The sequence below is a fragment of the Pleurodeles waltl genome, chromosome 6, assembly GCF_031143425.1.
Source record: "Pleurodeles waltl isolate 20211129_DDA chromosome 6, aPleWal1.hap1.20221129, whole genome shotgun sequence".
In the NCBI taxonomy this organism is placed as follows: domain Eukaryota; kingdom Metazoa; phylum Chordata; class Amphibia; order Caudata; family Salamandridae; genus Pleurodeles; species Pleurodeles waltl.
The window spans coordinates 1610810547-1610830931 of record NC_090445.1 but is presented as its reverse complement, the minus strand read 5'-3'; the positions used below and the strand labels follow the sequence as shown (position 1 = coordinate 1610830931).

At 46.2% G+C, this 20385-nt stretch overlaps 1 protein-coding gene across 2 annotated transcripts in view; it reads right to left on the bottom strand.

Moving 5' to 3' along the window:
• Positions 1-20385, bottom strand: part of LOC138301234 (collagen alpha-1(II) chain-like) — a 1268735-nt gene that overhangs the window by 429958 nt on the left and 818392 nt on the right. The gene's annotated exons all lie outside the window — the stretch shown is intronic.

Genomic DNA, 20385 nt, shown 5'->3' with positions numbered 1-20385 from the left:
GCAGACTACACTGTCTTAAATTTGGTCTTTTTGAAATCATATGTTCAATTACTTCCCACCTCATAAGATCGTAAATGGGGGTAGATTGGTTTCCATTTGACCACCCAGCTGCTTTTGATATAAGTAGAGTCTCAAGTATTGAAGGGCAGCTGCCCAATAATAAACCCTAACATTAGGTACATCTGCATCTCCTTTGCCCTGGGCAACAATAAGGGTCTCATTACAATTTCAGAAAAGCCCATCAGCCGAAATTCCGACGGGGAGGTTGCTGCCCCGCCATGCCCATTACGAGTTTTCCTCTGGGTCCTCAGTTTCTGCCCTCTGGCCTAGCAGGAAACGGCCTACAGCTGTGGCAATGCTTTGGTGTGCAGGGTGCACCAGCACCCTCGCAATGTTCACTGTCTGCAAAGCAGATAGTGAACATTGCAACGGTGCTGGCCAGTGGGGCCCCTGCACTGCCCATCCCAAGTGCATTAGGCAGTGCAGGGCTCCCTGGGGCCCCTTGCACCCGTTCTCTGCCAGCTTTTTCATGCCGGTGAAACCACCATGAAATCGCTGGCAGAGAATGATGCCCTAATCACTATGTAGACTAAAGCTGATGGTCTCCCCTTTAATCCAGCCTTTAGTGAGTCGCAGACATTATCAGGCACTGCCCGTATTCACCTCCATACAAGCAGGGATGCCTTTCTTCATGTGCTCAACATACTCACATATTTGACAGACATATTTGACAGAAGTCCCCTTTGAAATGACCAAGTATGCAACTAGGATATTTATGTCAAGGTCTAACTTTCAATCACCCTGCTGCTTCTCAAGCAAAATGCATTACATTTGAGCCTTTTCTTAACAGTGCTATGCTCTTGGCTTAAATGTGCAGCTTACAGCAACAAACTGTTTTATCTGCATGTCAGGCTGTTCTCTTCACTATCCCCAAATCACCCAGGGAGACATGGTAAGCTCCATGGGGAAATAGGGAAGGGAAGGACCCCAGCTTAACAGAAGCTTTATGGGCACAGCAGTAACAGCTCAGTATCATCCTGATGATGTCAGATATGTCCCATCCATCTGCATAAAACACAAACTCTTGACTCCTCTTTATGATGCACAGAGTTAGGGTCCATGCAGACATGCATCCTTAGCAAGGGAACACATGCTCAGAAATGAAAAAATAAACAGCTGTTACTGCAGGGCCCTGGTGATTTAAATCAGATCAAAACAATAAATTCCAAGACTGAAAGAGTGTGTCCCCATGGTCATAAAGAAAGTTTTGTTCCTAATCATTCATTTACAGAACCTCTTTACTAGGAGTCTCACCCTTTCTGCCACTAGAATGTTTTTCATTATTTGCAACAGAGCCTTTCAGAGAAAAAAATAATTATCGATTCATTTTTAATTTGTCATAAATTAAATTGCAGTGAAACTTTCCACTCTGCAAGTTAACCCTTATGACTGTCATGTAACTGCAAGGGTAAAGACAGTTTGGAAAAGCTCTAAGACAGGTGAAAACAGTGGGGGCTTTTGCATCTCACCGCACTCTCACCCAATTCCCCAAAATTAAAGATAGAGCATTACCCTATGATGTAAAATAGACGAGAGAAAGACGTACCCACCAAGTGGTTGATTTGTACATCACACTGTTCTCAATCTCAGCTTCCCTGCTTGACCATATTCAAATACATGAGTTTAGGATGTGTATTGTAGTGTATGATTTATTGATATTTTGAAACATTATGGGGGTCATTACGACCCCGGCGGTCAGGGGAATAGTGGAGGTATTACCGTCAACAGGCTGGCGGTACCCACCTCCACTATTATGCCAAGTCAACACACCGACCGCCACGGCGGTAATGAACGCCGGGCTGGAGACTTCAGTCTCCAGCCTGGCGGCCGTCACTAGGCCACCCATGGCATTATGACCCCGCCCACCACCATGGTTTCAGTGGTTCCCTGGCACTGATAGGGGTCTCCCCTGCCCCCTTCCCTTCACCCTCCCCCTCCCCCTCCCTAACCCCGCACATTTACACACACATACATACACGCATACACACATTCACCCACACATTCATACACACTCACGCACATACATCCAGGCACACACGCAATCTCACAAAACAACATGCACGGACACTCACACCCACTCATGCACACACGCATTATACACGCATGTACACATTCACACACAGTCACACACACACACACACCCACACAACATTCACCCACCCCCCTCTCTTGTCGGAGAACCCGACTTACCTGCTTGCAGGGGGTACTCCAGCAGGAGACGGGACGCAGCGCTGCTGCCAGCAGCAGCGTCTGCCAGAAAAACACCGGCAGGTCGTATCCATATCATGGAACATGATACGGTAGGCAGTGTTTTGCTGGCGTGGCACTGCTGCTGGCAGCAGCACCACCTTACCGCTGTCCGCCGCCATGACCATAGACAGAATTCCGCTAGCCTTCTGGCGGAATTCCGTCTACGGTCATAATGCCATGGACGGTCGGTAGCCATGGCGACGGTATTATGTTGGCAATCGTCGCCGTGGCCGCCAAGGTCCCAATGAGGGCTTATGTTTCATAATCAAAAATACATTAATCAAAAACAGTTCAAACAAGGGAATAAAACAAATAAAAACAACAATAATGAAAATGTCACTTACCCAGTGTACATCTGTTCGTGGCATCAGTCGCTGAGATTCACATGGTCTGCATAGCTCGCCATCTGGTGTTGGGTCGGAGTGTTACAAGTTGTTTTTCTTCGAAGAAGTGTTTTCGAGTCACTGGACCGAGTGACTCCTCCTTCTGTGCTCATTGCGCATGTGCGTCGACTCCATCTTCGATTGTTTTCCCCGCAGAGGGTGAGGTAGGAGTTGTACTATAGTAATAGTGCCCGCGCAATGAAATGTGTAAGTATGTACCTATTAAAGGTTTAAATAATATATATACAAATGTACAAAATTGAAGGTAACTTCTGAACTGCTACAGGCTACCGGGGAGGTGGGTGGGCCCATGTGAATCTCAGCGACTGATGCCACGAACAGATGTACACTGGGTAAGTGACATTTTCAGTTCGATGGCATCTGTCGCTGTAGATACACATGGTCTGCATAGACTAGTAAGCAGTTATTTCCCCATAAGCGGTGGTTTAGCCTGTAGGAGTAGAAGTTGTCTGAAATAGAGTTCTTAATACAGCTTGACCTACTGCAGCTTGTTGTGCGGATAGCACATCTATACAGTAGTGTTTGGTGAATGTGTGAGGCGTAGACCATGTGGCTGCCTTACATATTTCATGCATTGGGATGTTTCCTAAAAAGGCCATTGAAGCACCTTTTTTCCTTGTTGAATGTGCCCTGGGAGTAATGGGCAGTTGTCTTTTTGCTTTAAGGTAGCAGATTTGGATGCATTTAACAATCCATCTGGCTATACCTTGTTTTGATATTGGGTTACCTGCATGAGGTTTTTGGAATGCAATAAATAGCTGTTTAGTCTTTCTGATGTTCTTTGTTCTGTCAATGTAGTACATTAATGCTCTTTTGACATCTAATGTATGTAGTGCTCTTTCAGCCACAGAATCTGGCTGTGGGAAAAAAACTGGTAGTTCTACCGTTTGATTTAGATGGAACGGTGAAATAACTTTTGGTAAAAATTTAGGATTAGGTCGTAGGACGACCTTATTTTTATGTATTTGTATAAAAGGTTCCTGTGTTGTGAACGCTTGAATTTCACTTACTCTTCTCAGAGATGTAATGGCGATGAGAAAGGCAACTTTCCAGGTTAGGAATTGTATTCCGCAAGAGTGCATGGGTTCGAAAGGTGGGCCCATGAGTCTTGTTAGGACCACGTTTAGGTTCCATGAAGGAATAGGTGGTGTTCTTGGTGGTATAATTCTTTTAAGACCTTCTATGAATGCTTTGATGACTGGTATCCTATACAAGGAAGTTGAATAGGTAGTCTGCAGGTATGCAGATATTGCTGCAAGGTGTATTTTAATAGAAGAGAAGGCTAGCTTTGCTTTTTGTAAATGGAGCAAGTAATTTACTATATGTTTTGGAGTTGCGTGTAGTGGTTGTATCTGATTATGATGGCAGTAACAAACAAATCTTTTCCACTTACTTGCGTAGCAGTGTCTAGTGGATGGCCTTCTGGCCTGCTTTATGACTTCCATACACTCTTGGCTAAGTTGTAAGTGTCCGAATTCTAGGATTTCAGGAGCCAGATTGCTAGATTCAGCGATGCTGGATCTGGGTGTCTGATCTGTTGGTTGTGTTGCGTTAACAGATCTGGTTTGTTGGGCAGTTTGATGTGGGGTACTACAGATAGATCTAGCAGTGTTGTGTACCAGGGTTGTCTTGCCCACGTTGGTGCTATTAAAATGAGTTTGAGTTTGTTTTGACTCAATTTGTTTACTAGATAAGGGAGGAGAGGGAGAGGAGGAAAAGCGTAAGCAAATATTCCTGACCAGTTCATCCATAGGGCATTGCCTTGGGATTGCTTGTGTGGGTATCTGGACGCAAAGTTTTGGCATTTTGCGTTCTCTTTTGTTGCAAATAAGTCTATTTGAGGTGTTCCCCAGAGTGTGAAGTAGGTGTTCAGAATTTGTGGGTGGATTTCCCATTCGTGGACTTGCTGGTGATCTCGAGAGAGATTGTCTGCCAGTTGATTCTGGATCCCTGGAATAAACTGTGCTATTAGGCGAATTTGATGGTGGATTGCCCACTTCCATATGTTTTGAGCTAATAAGCTTAACTGCGTTGAATGTGTTCCTCCTTGTTTGTTTAGATAATACATCGTTGTCATGTTGTCTGTTTTGACAAGGATGTATTTGTGGGTTATGATTGGTTGGAAAGCTTTTAGTGCTTGAAAAACTGCTAATAATTCTAGATGATTTATATGCAGTTTTGTTTGATGTATGTTCCATTGTCCTCTTATGTTGTGTTGATTGAGATGTGCTCCCCACCCTGTCATGGAAGCATCTGTTGTTATTACGTACTGTGGCACTGGGTCTTGGAAAGGCCGCCCTTTGTTTAAATTTATACTGTTCCACCATAGAAGCGAGAGGTAAGTTTGGCGGTCTATTAACACCAGATCTAGAAGGTGACCCTGTGCTTGAGACCACTGTGAGGCTAGGCACTGTTGTAAGGGCCTCATGTGCAGTCTTGCGTTTGGGACAATGGCTATGCATGAGGACATCATGCCTAGGAGCTGTAGTATTGTTCTTGCTTGTATTGTTTGATTTGGAGACATGTGTTGAATGACTCTGTTGAAATTGTGAATTCTTTGTGGAGTTGGCGTTGCTACTCCTTTTGTCGTGTCTATTATGGCTCCTAGATATTGCTGTATTTTGCTTGGCTGAATGTTGGATTTTGCAAAGTTGACGGTGAACCCTAGTTTGTAGAGGGTTTGTATGACTTGACTTGTGTGGTTTGAGCATTGTGTGAGCGAACTGGTTTTGATTAGCCAGTCGTCTAGATACGGGAATACATGTATTTGCTGCCTTCTGATGTGTGCAGCGACTACTGCTAGGCATTTTGTGAATACCCTTGGAGCGGTTGTTAAACCGAAACGCAATACTTTGAATTGGTAATGTATTCCTTTGAATACAAACCTTAGATATTTTCTGTGTGATTGATGTATTGGTATATGGAAATATGCGTCTTTGAGGTCTAGGGTTGTCATGTAGTTGTGTTTTTTGAGCAATGGTAACACTTCTTGTAGTGTGACCATGTGAAAGTGGTCTGATTTGATGAATGTGTTTACTACTCTAAGGTCTAGAATTGGTCTCAGTGTTTTGTCCTTTTTTGGTATCAAGAAGTACAGTGAATAAACTCCTGTGTTTATTTGTGTGCTTGGTACTAATTCTATTGCATTTTTTTGCAGTAGTGCTTGAACTTCTATCTCTAGAAGCTGTGAATGGTGTTTTGATAAATTTTGTGATTTTGGTGGTATGTCTGGAGGGAATTGCAGGAATTCTATGCAATAACCATGTTGGATAATTGCTAGGACCCATGTGTCTGTAGTTATTTCCTCCCATGCTTCGTAATATTGACCTATCCTTCCCCCCACTGGTGTTGTGTGGGGGGGGGGTGAGTGACGTGTGAGTCACTGCTTGTTGGTAGTGGTTTTGGGGCTTTGAAATCTTCCTCTATTCCTAGGGAATTGCCCTCCTCTATACTGGCCCGAAAGTCTCCCCTGTACTGTCCCTGGTAGGTGGACGGTGCGGACTGTGAGGTACTGGCTTGTGTGGCCTGACCCCGAAACCCTCCTCTAAAAGGTGTTTTGCGTAAGGTGGTATAAGATCCTCTGCTCTGCGGGGAGTAGAGTGCGCCCATGGCCTTGGCAGTGTCAGTGTCCTTTTTGAGCTTTTCTATGGCTGTGTCGACCTCCGGACCGAACAGAAGTTTTTCGTTTACTGGCATGTTAAGTACTGCCTGCTGAATTTCTGGCTTGAATCCAGACGTTCTGAGCCATGCGTGCCTACGGATGGTAACCGACGTATTAATGGACCTTGCGGCTGTGTCTGCTGCATCCATAGAGGAGCGTATTTGATTGTTGGAAATGTTTTGACCCTCCTCAACAACCTGTTTTGCTCTTTTTTGTAGCTCTTTTGGGAGATGTTCAATGAGATGCTGCATCTCATCCCAGTGGGCTCTGTCGTATCGCGCTAGCAGCGCTTGTGAGTTTGCGATGCGCCACTGGTTTGCTGCCTGGACAGCGACCCTCTTCCCGGCTGCATCGAACTTTCTGCTTTCTTTATCTGGGGGAGGTGCATCCCCAGAAGTGTGTGAATTTGCCCGTTTTCTGGCAGCCCCTACCACCACAGAATCTGGTGGCAGCTGAGAGGTGATGAATACAGGGTCCGTAGGAGGCGCCTTATACTTTTTGTCCACTCTAGGCGTTACTGCCCTACTTTTAACTGGCTCCTTGAAGATCTCCTTTGCATGGCGTAGCATGCCTGGGAGCATAGGCAGGCTTTGGTAGGAGCTGTGGGTGGAGGAGAGGGTGTTAAATAAAAAGTCATCCTCTACTTGTTCAGAGTGTAGTTCCACATTATGGAACTGAGCTGCTCTAGCCACCACTTGTGAATAGGCTGTGCTGTCCTCAGGTGGTGATGGCCTAGTTGGGTATGTGTCTGGGCTGTTATCAGACACTGGTGCATCGTACAAGTCCCACGCGTCTTGATCTTGGTCGTCGTGGCTCATGGCGGTGTGAGCTGGCGAATGTGACGGGGTGTAAGTTGGCGAAGCCAGAGTTACAGGTGGAGGCGAGGGAGGAGGTGTTACCGTCTTTGCTGTTTGTTGCTGAGGAGCCTCTCGTGCTACAAACTGAAGTGTTCTCTTTCTTTTGACAGGTGGAAGGGTACTGATCTTCCCTGTCCCCTGCTGAATAAAGATACGCTTTTGCGTGTGATCCACTTCAGTGGATTGCAGTTCTTGTTCGAATCTGTGTCTTTTCATTTGTGAAGGCATAGAATGTTCTTCAGTATAGGAGCCTGAAACTGGGTCTGTTGGTGCTTTTTTCGGCTCCGAAAACCCTGTTGTTTGTTTTTTCGGCTCCGAGGTAACCTTCCTCTTCTTTTGTGCCGAAAAATCTTGGCCTCTATGGTCTTCGGCGCCACTGTCTCGGCGTCGATCCGTGTCGACACCGAACTCTCGGTGTCGATGCTTCTCTTTAGCACTCTCTCGGTCCCGAGGAGGCTGCGTGCCGGTGTCTCGACCGGAGTCGGACGATCTCGACACTGAATGGGCCTTTTTCGGTGCCGATTGTTGGTCACCGTGAATTTGGGTTGAGCCATGGCCGGTTGGCAGTGGCGTCCCCTGGGCCTTTTTGCCTTTTTTAATTTATGATCTCGACGTCTTACTCACAGTTTTTGTATTGTCGAGTTCGTCGGAGTCTGAATCCTGGATGGAAAAGGATTCCTCCTGTTCCTCTTCTGTCTCGAACTGTCGATGCTCCTTTGGCGTGGACGCCATCTGCAGTCTTCTCGCTCGACGGTCGCGCAGAGTTTTTCGGGACCGGAACGCCCGACAGGCCTCACAGGATTCTTCGCTGTGCTCGGGTGACAGGCACAGGTTACAGACCGAGTGTTGGTCCGTATAGGGATATTTGTTGTGGCATTCAGGGCAGAATCGAAACGGGGTCCGTTCCATCGGCGTTGTTCTCCACGCGGTCGGGCCGACTAGGCCCCGACGGTGTGCCGAAATCTACCCCGAAGGGCACCGTAAGCGCTTCGATGTTCAATGCGTCGTCGTATGTGTTTATCTCGAACCGGATCGCAACGATACCGTCGAAAATCTTCCGTTTTCAGCTATCTTTCCGTTCCGAAACTCGGAGCGACAGGAACACGTCCGAACCCGATGGCGGAAAGAAAACAATCGAAGATGGAGTCGACGCCCATGCGCAATGAGCACAGAAGGAGGAGTCACTCTGTCCAGTGACTCGAAAACACTTCTTCGAAGAAAAACAACTTGTAACACTCCGACCCAACACCAGATGGCGAGCTATGCAGACCATGTGTATCTACAGCGACAGATGCCATCGTACATATCATTTTAAAACATGTGCAAAAATTCATCAAACTATTATAATCACAATAAGACCATTCAGGACATATCTTTATATATCATTCAGTGCTTTACCTCTAATTATCCATGCTGAGTGCAGGGATTTGGAGACAGCAACAACCACAGTCAAGGTGGTATCACTTTTGCATATTCTATATGCCTCTCCCTCATCAAAAGACAGGGGGATCTTCACATAGGAACAATCCATTTAAACCTTCGGTTCGCATAAAGGGGAAAAAGCACCAACGTGGGCTCATCATTTTCACGTGTAGTTGTACAGTGTAAGCAGCAGTCAGATTCCTGGTTCACCTTCCTCCAATTTACAGTAAAGGCTCCTACAGGTAGACAGCCATAACTAAATTGTAAGTATAGGAGTCAAGCCTGTGGTGGGCGAACAAAGCCCAGAACCTCCTCAGCCTTACAAACAAACTTGTGGAAGAGAAACACATTTGTCAATCTCCCTAACGAGGAAGTATGATCTCTAAGACTGCTAATTTTGTCTTCCACCAGCTTTTACATGCCAGCGGTATCCCCTCTCCGAATGGTCTTTGGCTCACTCCAAAACTTCCCTAGGCTCAAATCAAGCCACTCTTTTAAGCACCCTTAAACATCCAACTCACCCTGCCCCATTGGCCAAGATGACATCTCTCAAACCCTCCTTAAGGTGGCACAATTTGTCAGGATGTGTACTGTACAAATACTTCTGCTGTCTTTAATGCACAATGTTGCTACATGTACAACTACCACTTAGCCCACATTTAGGGTGCACATGACATTTGACTTGCCTCTAGGTTTACTATTGGCATCATCGTCGGTGGGAATGAGGGGGCATAAATATTTCTTCAAATACTATCACTTCTAATAAATGCACGTCAAAATACTGATATAGTCTAAAATACTAAGGTGAAAGGCTTCCCTGTGCTAAAGAAATACACTAGCTTGAATTTTTAAGAGACTTTGGCGGTCATTATGAACATGGTGTGAAAGACCGCCGACCGCCGTGTCGGCGGTTAACAGAATTCCGCCGTTGGCGGTGAATGGAAACCCGCCATATAATGAACGAAAAACCCAACCCCGCCAAAAATCCCCAGACCACCCCCCCCGCCATGACTCTGTCAGCGGGAATCCCGGACCATCCCACCCCGCCACCGCCAAGCACACCCACATCCCGCCCTCCAAGTAATGATGCACAAATCACCTCGGTGGACAGTGGAGGCCGGACGTCCATTGGCGGCTGCGACCGCGACGGGCGGCAAATGGACTCAGCAGCAAGAAGTGCACACATTGGATAGGCTTCTGACCCACACACCTGACACACATCCAGAAGCCCATAAAACACCCCCAGACACACCCCACAATCCCTTGTAACGAAAGCAGGACAAGAAGACGGAGAGCACCAGAGCCAGAAAGAGAACGCCAGCATACAGGAGACGCACACCAACCCACAGAAGAGCACCCTTACCTCGTTCCCAGTCCTGACAATATTCACCACACTCACCATGTCCCCCCCCAAAATCCACACTTTACCGAAAGGGAGTTAAGGACCATGGTGGACGAGATAATGAAGGTGGAGCCACAAATCTTCGGGTCCGAGGTGCAGCACACACCAATCGCCCGGAAATTGGAGCTGTGGCAGACCATTGTGAACAGGATGAATGCAGTGGGACACCATCCACGCACCAGGGACGACATCTGGAAGAGATGGAACGACCTGCGGGGGAAGGTCCGGGGCATGGCATCCAGGCACCACATCGCAGTGCAGAAGACTGGGGGAGGACCGCCACCAACACCACCCAACTACACCGACTGGGAGGAAAAGGTACTGGCCACCCTGCACCCAGAGGGACGCACAGGACTCACTGGAGGAATGGACTCGGGTAAGTCATCTACAATTACCCCATATCCACCACAGCTGCAATGCATGCACCACCCCACCCACACCCACCTGGACCTACACCCCACCCAGCCATTACCCACTAAATCCACCCCCCTGCATGACCTCAAATCCACCAACAGGCCCACATCACTCCTGCTGTGCACAGCCACCCACCCCTGCACGTACCCACAATGGAACTATACCCCCACCACAATGCAACCCCACACTGGCGCTAAATGCAATGTCAACCTCACAAAGACACCCTGGAAGGCCACTGAAAGTAACACCAGCACAAAATAGCCCAGTCCTGTACACCTCAAACCTTCATGCATATGTAACAGACATGTCTATGTCCCCCAACAGGCACCACCACCCATGCAACCCTATTGGATGGGACAAGGAGTGCCACTGCCCTCCAGGGAGACAGAGGTGCCTCACAGGACACTGGCGAAGGATCCCTGGACACTGACGAGCAGACAGGCCCTTAACACAGTCCTGGACTCTCACCATGCAGCAGCCCCACCCAGGAAACCATTGTCACCCCTACCACCCAGTCAAGACCAGCAGCCCAGGGCAGGCGTACCCACACCAGTGTACCCAGGGCACAGACTGGTGGAACACAGGTACAGAGGCCATAGTCTCTCACTCCCAACATGCAGGAAGGTGAGGGCCCCAGTACAAGTGGTACTGCCAGACCTTTCCAGGGGACACAGGCACAGGGGACTAGGGCAAGTGCAAGGGTCTCAGTGGGCCAGGGGGAAGCCACAGGATGGAGGCACCAGCCCAGGACATTATTTCAGAGTTATTGGGGCCTACCAACATACCCAAGACAGGTTGGCACCGATTGTGTCCACCCTGGAGCAAAGTCAGAGGATGCAGCAGGAACAACACCAACAGGCCATGGAGCAGTGGAAAGAGCACAATGCCACAATGGCCACCATGGCACTGCTGCAGTTGGTCAAAAACCAGTCTGACACCCACACCTGACAAGAGGCCCCCACAACAGCCCTGGACAACCAGCATAAGATGACCCAAGCAGCAGAAACATCACAGGAACTACCCTCCCAGGAAACCCAAGGGCCAACCATGTCATCCCAAGAAGCTCCACAGCAGACGCCCAAACGTACTTTCAGGCCAAGATATGGCACTGGAAACCCAGCTAAGAACATACCCCCTCCAACAATTGACTCTGCAACAAATGAAAAGCAACCATCCCACCCATTCCCCAACAACACTTAGCTGAGGGCAATTTGAAGTACTGTTCGACAAAATGGACCCATCAATACTACCAACAAGGCTGCCACCATGTTGGTTTTGAGGACCCCCCACCCTTACGACTCCCATCACTGTAAATAGCACAACTCACTCACTTCTACCAATAAAACACATTTCACACCTGTAACACTGTCCCCTGTCTTAAATTGTTAACAAAGTGGAGTATGGATGCAACTGGCGGAGAACAACTTTATTGTCAATTCTGTGCATGATGGTAGTCCTGTGTGCCCAAATGGCGGCAGGGGGGAATTCATATATTTTCAGTCAGTACCATGCAGAAGTGGGTCATGTATCCCCTATCATGACCAACCCCACCTATATGACAGAGCACACTGACAGTATTAGTCACTAACCCCAATGACAGGCTTAAGTCCCACACAGTTATTGGAAGTAGAGTTGTATCAATTGGTTCCTGGAATTGACATCTTCCCCTTCCTCATCATCACCATCACTCTCCTCACCTCTCTGAGGTAGCTGATCAGGACCTGTAACACCCTCCACCTCAAAGAAGGGGATAGAATGTCTCACTGCCACGTTGTGCAGCATGCAGCAGGCCACCACTATTCTACACACCTTATCAGGCCCATAGGCCAGGGAACCCCCAGGGATATGTAGACACCAGAATCTAGCCTTCAGGAGACCTATAGTTCGCTCTATCACCCTCCTAGTACGTCCATGGGCCTCATTGTAATTCATCTCTGCATCCGTCCTGGGATTCCTCACTGGTGTCAGGAGCCAACACAAGTTTGAATAGACAGAATTGCCTACAAAATGGTGAAATACAGACTCGTCACTGTTATGTCCCTTATTCAGACAGGCTGGTTTTCTGCAATGTGTCAGTTACTGACAGGCAAACTTAGCTATGATCCACCCTCTGTCCTCTTGTTCCATCTTCTGTGGCACACTACTGTTCCTCAACACAAATGAATCATGGACTGAACCTGGAAACATGGCATTCACATGGGAAATGTACTGGTCTGCAGTACATACCAATTGGATGTTCATGGAGTGAAAGTTCTTCCTGTTTCTGTACACCTCTTCACTCACTCTTGGGGGAATATGTATTATATGCAGAGAGTGTACTAGAGATACATGGCGCTGCCCTGCCTGTCACCAGACTTTCAATCCCAAGGGGGTTGAGTTGGAGGTAGGGGGTAATCCTCTTACCTCCTTGCTCTACCCTAGTCAGTCAGTCAGTCAAAATAACTTTATTCGGCGTTTTGCCATAAAAGTATACATGCATACATAAAAGTCATCATAAAATACAGTACTTATAGCATTCATAAAAAGCAAATCTATTAAATCTAAGCTTGCCCCCCAAGCTTACTAAAACAGTATAAGATAATAAATACTTATAAAAGCGTACATAATGATAAGACAATATAGTAATAAGACAATGCCTAGTTTCTCTTAATAAATAGTCACATTACCAGTTCATATCGGTTTCTAATGGTGATAGCGGATTTAATAAAACTAAGAATAGAAATGCACATTTGTTTGGATGAGAGGCTTTGGATGCCAGTCAATCCTTCTTTGTATGAAGAAGTGTGCAAGTTACGCAAAATGGGTAATATAAAGGATTTCCTGGGAACTAAGTAAAGTTTACAAAATAAAATAAAGTGGCAAGTACTTTGTTTCGAAAAGTTATCACAAGGGCATGGCGGTAGTGTTTTTTCCCACATGCATTTTATCGGGAACGCCACTCTAAAATGGATCAGGTAAAATCTAAAAAGTACGAGTAAAGAATATAAAGAAGGGGTCGGGAACCAAACAAAATAAGGTTCTAGCAAGTCTGATGATATAATTTGTATGTATGAATTAAAAGAACTCAATTTCTCTGCCACTTGGTATCTAAGATTCATAACATGCTCTTTATGTTGAAGTTTAACAATTTCTTTCGCATTAGCTGGCAGGAGCTCTGGTTTAAAATACATATACTCCAAGTCCAAGTTTCGGAAGCCATTGTGAACAAAATTTATCCATGGAATTTTGTTACAGTTTGTTAGTGAAATACAATCTTTTACGCAATCATGTGTTAAAGTAGCCGCCGGGTTTGACCATACTTTTATCCATAGCAAAAGTGGGGCAATATCTATCAAATCTGTAATGTAGCGAATTCCCAGTTCCTCATGGCATAAAATGTTTGCTATGTTCTTAGGTACCATAAGTAACCGATGAAGGAATTTATTCTCTGCAAGCTGTAGAATGCTTGGACTAGTATATCCCCAAAGGCCACCCCCATAAATCGCCGCCGAAACACATTTAGAGTTGTAGAGCGTGAGGATCTGGTGGACCGGTCTATGCCCTAATCTATGGGCAAAACAAAAGATTGCCTCAACATTTCTTGCCAGTTGTTGAAATTTAAAATTCAAATGGAATTTCCAAGACAGAGTGGAACTTAGATACAGACCTAGATAGCAAAAGTCTTTTACCTTTGTCAAAGTGTTCCCCCCCATTCTAAAACATTTGGTACAAGTGTTTTTAGGACCGCAGGTCATAACGTGTGATTTTTTTAAATTGACTGTCAAATCAAGCTCTCGTGTATGTGTTAAAAAAAGATCCAGGAGAGTCTGTAGACCATTGGCCGTGCGGGCAATTAAAACAGCATCATCGGCATATAATAAAATTGGCAATTGTCTAAAACTCATCCTTGGGAAATCCTTACCATTTTGGACCAAACAATTATACAAGCCGTTTATGTACAGTAGAAACAAAAAAGGTGCCAGTGTCCAGCCCTGTCTAACACCTTGATTGGAAACAAGGGGATGAGACCTTTCACTGTGTTGTCCAAACTGAATTAAAATAGAGGGGTCAGAGTATAAGCGTTTGATCAAATCCAGCAAATCTTGCTCAATCCCCATTGTATCCATTATATCCCACAGTTTTGCTCTGTTCACCATATCAAATGCACTGGACAGATCTATAAATGCTAAGTGGATAGGTTCCCTTTTGGCAATAACATATTTACTGAGGATAAGATGTAAATTTAGAACCTGATCCACTGTGCCTAATCCAGGCCTAAACCCATATTGAATTGGCGATAAAATGTTTGTCCTTACAACCCAATCCTCGAGCCGGGTCAGAATGACACTCCACAGTATCTTTGCCATGGAATCTATTAAAGAGATGGGTCTATAGCAGAAAGGGTCAAGCCTATTACCCTTTTTGAAGATCAGGACGATTATTGCCATTAACCATGAGGAGGGGATAGCACTTTGAATAGCACTGTTCAGAACATTTGTGATTAATGGAACCCACAGATCAGGTAGAGATTTAAATAGGTCCACCGGTATCCCATCGGGCCAGGAGCTTTCCTTAGTTTCATTTGAGTTATTGCTGCACTGATCTCGTGTGCCTCAAGTAAAATGCCGCTCTTAACTGGAATTAGAGTAGCCGAACATGAGAGGCCACATACCTCCCCTCCATCATTAGGATTATTTGCAGATGAAAAATGGTCTACCCAAACCCCCTCTGGTATCAAACAGTCGTCGTCCCTATTTTCCTTTCCTGAGAAATATGGGTGATTAACCACCTTCCAGAATTGAGAGGGGTCCCGTAGTTCCGTTGCTGCCATACGGTCTTCCCAAGCGCTAGTGCGTATTTCATTCTTTCTCTCTTCAAGGACTGATTTGTATCGGCCCCTGGCCTGTTTAATTAAATCCAGATTACATGGAATAGTTTGGATCGCTGACTTTAGATCTCTGTGGGCAGCCGTACAGGCAGAATTGAACCACCGTTGAGGTTTTGCACCTTTGGGATATTGGGCACACGTCAGTGCCTCAGAAATAGCACAGCTTAAAGATTCAAAGGCAGTTATAAGGTGGAATGGAGTGGATTGCAGGGACAAGCAAGTGTTGATGTCAGCCTTATTTTGAGTTATAAGGTTTGCGTGAAAAGTGTTAGGGTTTACTCTCTCCCACCTCATGCGAGGGCCAGAATTTCTTTTAAACACCTCTTTCCCTTTATATGCAGTCCTAGGTAAGATTACTCTAGTTTTAAAGGATACTTTTATACTCAAAGGGTTATGGTCACTGGCACAGTGAGATTTAATTTTAAAATCCACTATTGAACGTGAAAGTGAGGAGTTGATAAGAATAAAATCAATAATGCTGTCATTATTACTCCCTGTATAGGTGGGTATTTCTCTTATCTGACTGTTTCCCATATCCCTTGCAAAAGCAAGATCAAATTTATAAATGAGGGTATTCAAGGCATTTCCTAAGTCAGAGTGAATGAAATGAGTGAGTGACTCTCTGCCTTCTGTAGCAGCACCACATAAGTGGGGTAATTCATACTTGCATAACTGAACATTAAAATCTCCAACCCAGATCGTATCAAATTCCCTGTCCTGGAGTTTCCTGGCTGAGTCTAATTGGTCTGTAAGCTCTTCGAGACTTCCTGGCAGGGCAACACTTGGAATGTTATTGTAAAAGTTTAAGAGTAGAATGTCTTTCCGTCCAGATATTGATAATAAAACTACCAAAAAAAAAGCAGAAGACCAGATCAATGAAACCTCAATTTTGGGGAGTAATAATGACACAAGTACCAGAAGACCGCCACTTGCTCTGCCTGCTCTAGATTGAGTAGCTGGCTGAGACACGGAGTAGTAGCCGTCTAAATTGAAGGGTGCCGTAAGCCAAGTTTCTTGAAAACAAATGATATCAAATGTGGATATAAACTCCAGCCATTCCAAATTTTCAACTTTAGAACGAAGCCCAGCAATATTCCAACTAATTAAAGATAACAATGCATTACTTTGCTGGGGCATTTTCCCAGACTCCTCAGTTATGGCCGTGTCTGTTGTAAGATGTAGAAAGCTAACTAGCTCATCAGACCCTATGGGTGACTCCAAAAGTGTATGCACTCCCATCAGCTCTAGTTCCTGTAGACTATCATTTGGGAGCCCCAAGCCCTCCAATAGTCAATCGATTGCGTCAAGGGAAGAGTGATTCTGGGTACCCCCAGGGTCAAGGGTGGGGTTCTGTAAAGGTGCCTTTGTTAAATTATTTTTACCATGGGAAGCCCTCGTAGGAGGAAGTGATGAAGTGGGCGGCCTGTAGAAAAAGCTTAATGGATAGACTTTGATCCCACCTTCCCCTTTTGGACTCGATGGTAGAGACGCCAACAAATAATTAACACAATGAGAATTTGCAAAATTAATCACTATACAATCGCCTTCATATACTTTTTTAGACAAGCCTAACCACTTCACCCTTCTAGCCATAATTATTCTATTATTTAGATCATCTTGGTGTCTAAGGTTTTGGCTCATCCAATGTGCACATTTCCTTATTAGCGCATGAGTATCTTCCTTCTGGGTACAATCAAGAGGAGGAACGTTTGCCAAGACTAAAACATATGGCAAGTTATCCGGAGGAAGCTGTAGAACCTCCTTTGTACAAGTGGAAGATCTAGGTTTAGAAGCAGTTTCAGGCTTCAGTAAGGCAATCGCACCACCAGCCAAAGTAGACAGAGAATCAGTTAATAAGTCATCATGGGAATCGCAAGTAAGTATGCAATGGAACGGGAGTTGGTTGCAATTCGTTAAACAGTTAGCCTGCTGAGAGGCATTGGAAACAGACACCAGTTTCGGAGTAGAGGGAGGGGAATTTGTACTAGTTTTTAAAGTGGACTGCTGAGGCAGATATTTAAGAATAGATTCTTGTAACTGCTCAAATTTGGAATCAATAAGTAATGTTAGCTTCTCCTCTAAAGCCAAAAAAAAAGGTTTGAGGATCGAGTCTAAGTTGGTCAAATGATTGTCTCTTAGAATCCTGCAGTCTGAGCCTAATTCATCCAATAATGGAGTTTCCTTTGAAAAAGGGTCGGCCGGGGTATCCAATGGTGTAGAAATACATTCCTTAGCCTTCATTGGATATTTAAGTAACTTATTACACTGGCGGAGTCCTCCAGCTTTCCTTTTTTTGGGGGGAGGGGGAGTGTCAGCTAAATGTTCGATGTTAGCTGCGTTAAAGGGCTGTAAAGAATGCAAAGCATTAATGTCATCTTCGGGCAGAGGCAAATTGAATTCACGGGGAGCAATTGAAGAGACTGCAGACTGTATATAAGTCGTGGGTTCTAAAGAGGATCTTTGAGTCAAGTTATTTGCCACCCCAATTCTTTCTTCCACTTGGACAATTTCAGTTTCAATGGCCCCGATAACTGAAGATAAGTAGCTAGTTATTGATGATTGGACGGGCACGGCGTGTGCTCCATCGGCCCCAGGTGTGGTGGTCTTTCTTTTACCCATCGTCTTGCAAATAATATTGGGGCAAAACACCAATCTAAGCCGATATGAGTGATATACAGGGAAGCTATGGCACTGTGAAAATAGTAAATAAATAAGTAGAACTGCTCTATTAGCAGATCTTACTTAGATGCCCGTTACTTGGGTCCTCCTAAGCCATGAAACCCAAAAAAGGGGGTTATGGAAGAACAATCACAAGAGAGAAAAATGCAGTACCTCTTAGGAGTCCAATGAGCCTGATCCCGAAGTCCCAAGGAAGTTCTCAGGGGGGTGGCCCAGCCCAGCCTCTTCCGGGCGCTGATGGGCGAAGGACCAGCCCGCCCTTGGCCCAGGCGCCGCCCGCGCGCGTCCCTCGACAGCGGGAGTGCGAAATCAAGTTAAAGGGCTCCTGCCCTGTGGACTGCCTCCACCTCCAAACGCGCTTCCCGCGACAGCGGGAGCGCGAAATCAAGTTAAAGGGCTCCTGCCCTGTGGACCACCTCCAAACGCGCTTCCCGCGACAGCGGGAGTGCGAAATCAAGTTAAAGGGCTCCTGCCTTGTGGACCGCCTCCGCCTCTAAACGCGCTTCCCGCGACAGCGGGAGTGCGAAATCAAGTTAAAGGGCTCCTGCCCTGTGGACCGCCTCCGCCGCCACCTCCAAACGCGCTTCCTCTACACTAACTGCCGTTCATTGGTCGCCCACAAACTTTATATTAATTTACTGCTAACTGAGGTCTCGCCCACAGCATTGTTTCTAACCGAAACATGGCTGAATGATGCTTTAAGGCTCTATGTCATATCCACAGGTCTTTGCATGATAGAGGACCTATGCTCCTTAGGAATCTGGCCACCTTTTATAGGCTGAATAGAGATTTGAGATCTACTACTCTAGCTTTGGTAATCGTACCGAAAATAAAGAAAGCAAGATGGGGTGGGTCCTCTCTGATGTTTTTAGGAGCTAAATTGTGGAACTCGCTTCCCCTTAATCTTTGACTGATGGAACAAGAACTGGAATTTCGAAAGGCCTTGAAAACATGGTTATTCTAGGTCCGTTTTACTTATTCCTTTCTTGTTGCGTATCATTCTCATCCCCTCTGTGGTTAGGGTTTAGTAGTGCTGGGAAACCCGAGGGTAGCCATGCGCTATACAAATTGTGTAACATAGCGTAACATAACATGATGGCTATGTGTGTGCCATCGATGGCAAATATGACATGGGGAATGTTGGCAAAGGCATAGAAGTCAGACTTGATGGCAGGGAGGTCAGTACTTTGGGGTAACCTCACATAGGATTGCAGATGTTGTACAAATGCATTCAGAAATCTTGTCAGTGCCTGGCTGAACATTGGCTGTGAAAAACCAGCACCCATGCCCACTGTCACTTGAAATGAGCCCGTGACCAGCAAATGGAGTGCGGAGAGCACCTGCACTTCAGTTGGAATGGCATGCTGATTACGATTTCCTGGAGTTAGTGCAGGATCCAGTAATGCACAAAGGTCCTGAATAGTTGCACGTGTGAGTCTGTAAGTGATTATGATCTGACGCACCACCATGGTCCCCATATCCACAAGTGGTCTGTACACCGATGGTGCCCTTCCTCGCCACAAGGGTCGCTACTTACGAGGGGTTACAAAAAGGAGTGATGAAAAAACATATATAGGCACACTTGTCATCATTTGTGCACAGCATTGTTCATTGCAGTGTCTCTACAATAACTGCTACCTGACAGATATACATGTACATCACAATGAGGGAACTGAGTATTTCATGTGTGCTACAATACTGAATGGACAGAGGCCTAGGTGCTTCATGTGGATAGTAGGGCCTGCATTGTGAGTATGAATTAATTGTAGATGCGTAGGTGAAGGCAAAATGTCTGCCCACTGTTATTCTGCCCTTTCGTTGTGGAAGTGACTTCATACCACTAGCGGTTGATGTCACAGCGTAAGGCGGTGTTTACTGCTGTTCGCACCCTCATTGGTTAACATGGATGCCAATGGGGAATCCTGGCGTATCATGATCGCCGCCAGAGGTGACGGTGCACACCGCCGCGGAACGTACGCGCATTCGTCATCGTTTGATCACTTGACTCCCTGATCTCGTGCGGACAGGTACTCCACTCTGTGTACTGCTGTGGCCTGTCCGTCCCATAGTGGACGATAAGCCAGCTGTTCATATCGTGCAAGGGCCTGACCACTGTGTTCCATTTCTGTGTCGTCCTTTTAGGTCAGTGCCCTCCAGAAGAGGGCACATTGGCATGCCATCGCCAAGGAGGTACGGACATTGAGGGTCTACAACCGGCGGAGCACCGACTGTGGAAAGAGGTGGGAGGACCTGCGGCGCTGGGCGCGAAAGATCAGTGAAGCCCAGCTGGGGAAGTCCTCCCAACGTGGAAGGGGTGCCCGTCGGACACTGACCCCCTCATGCGACGGATCCTGGCGGTGGCGTACACA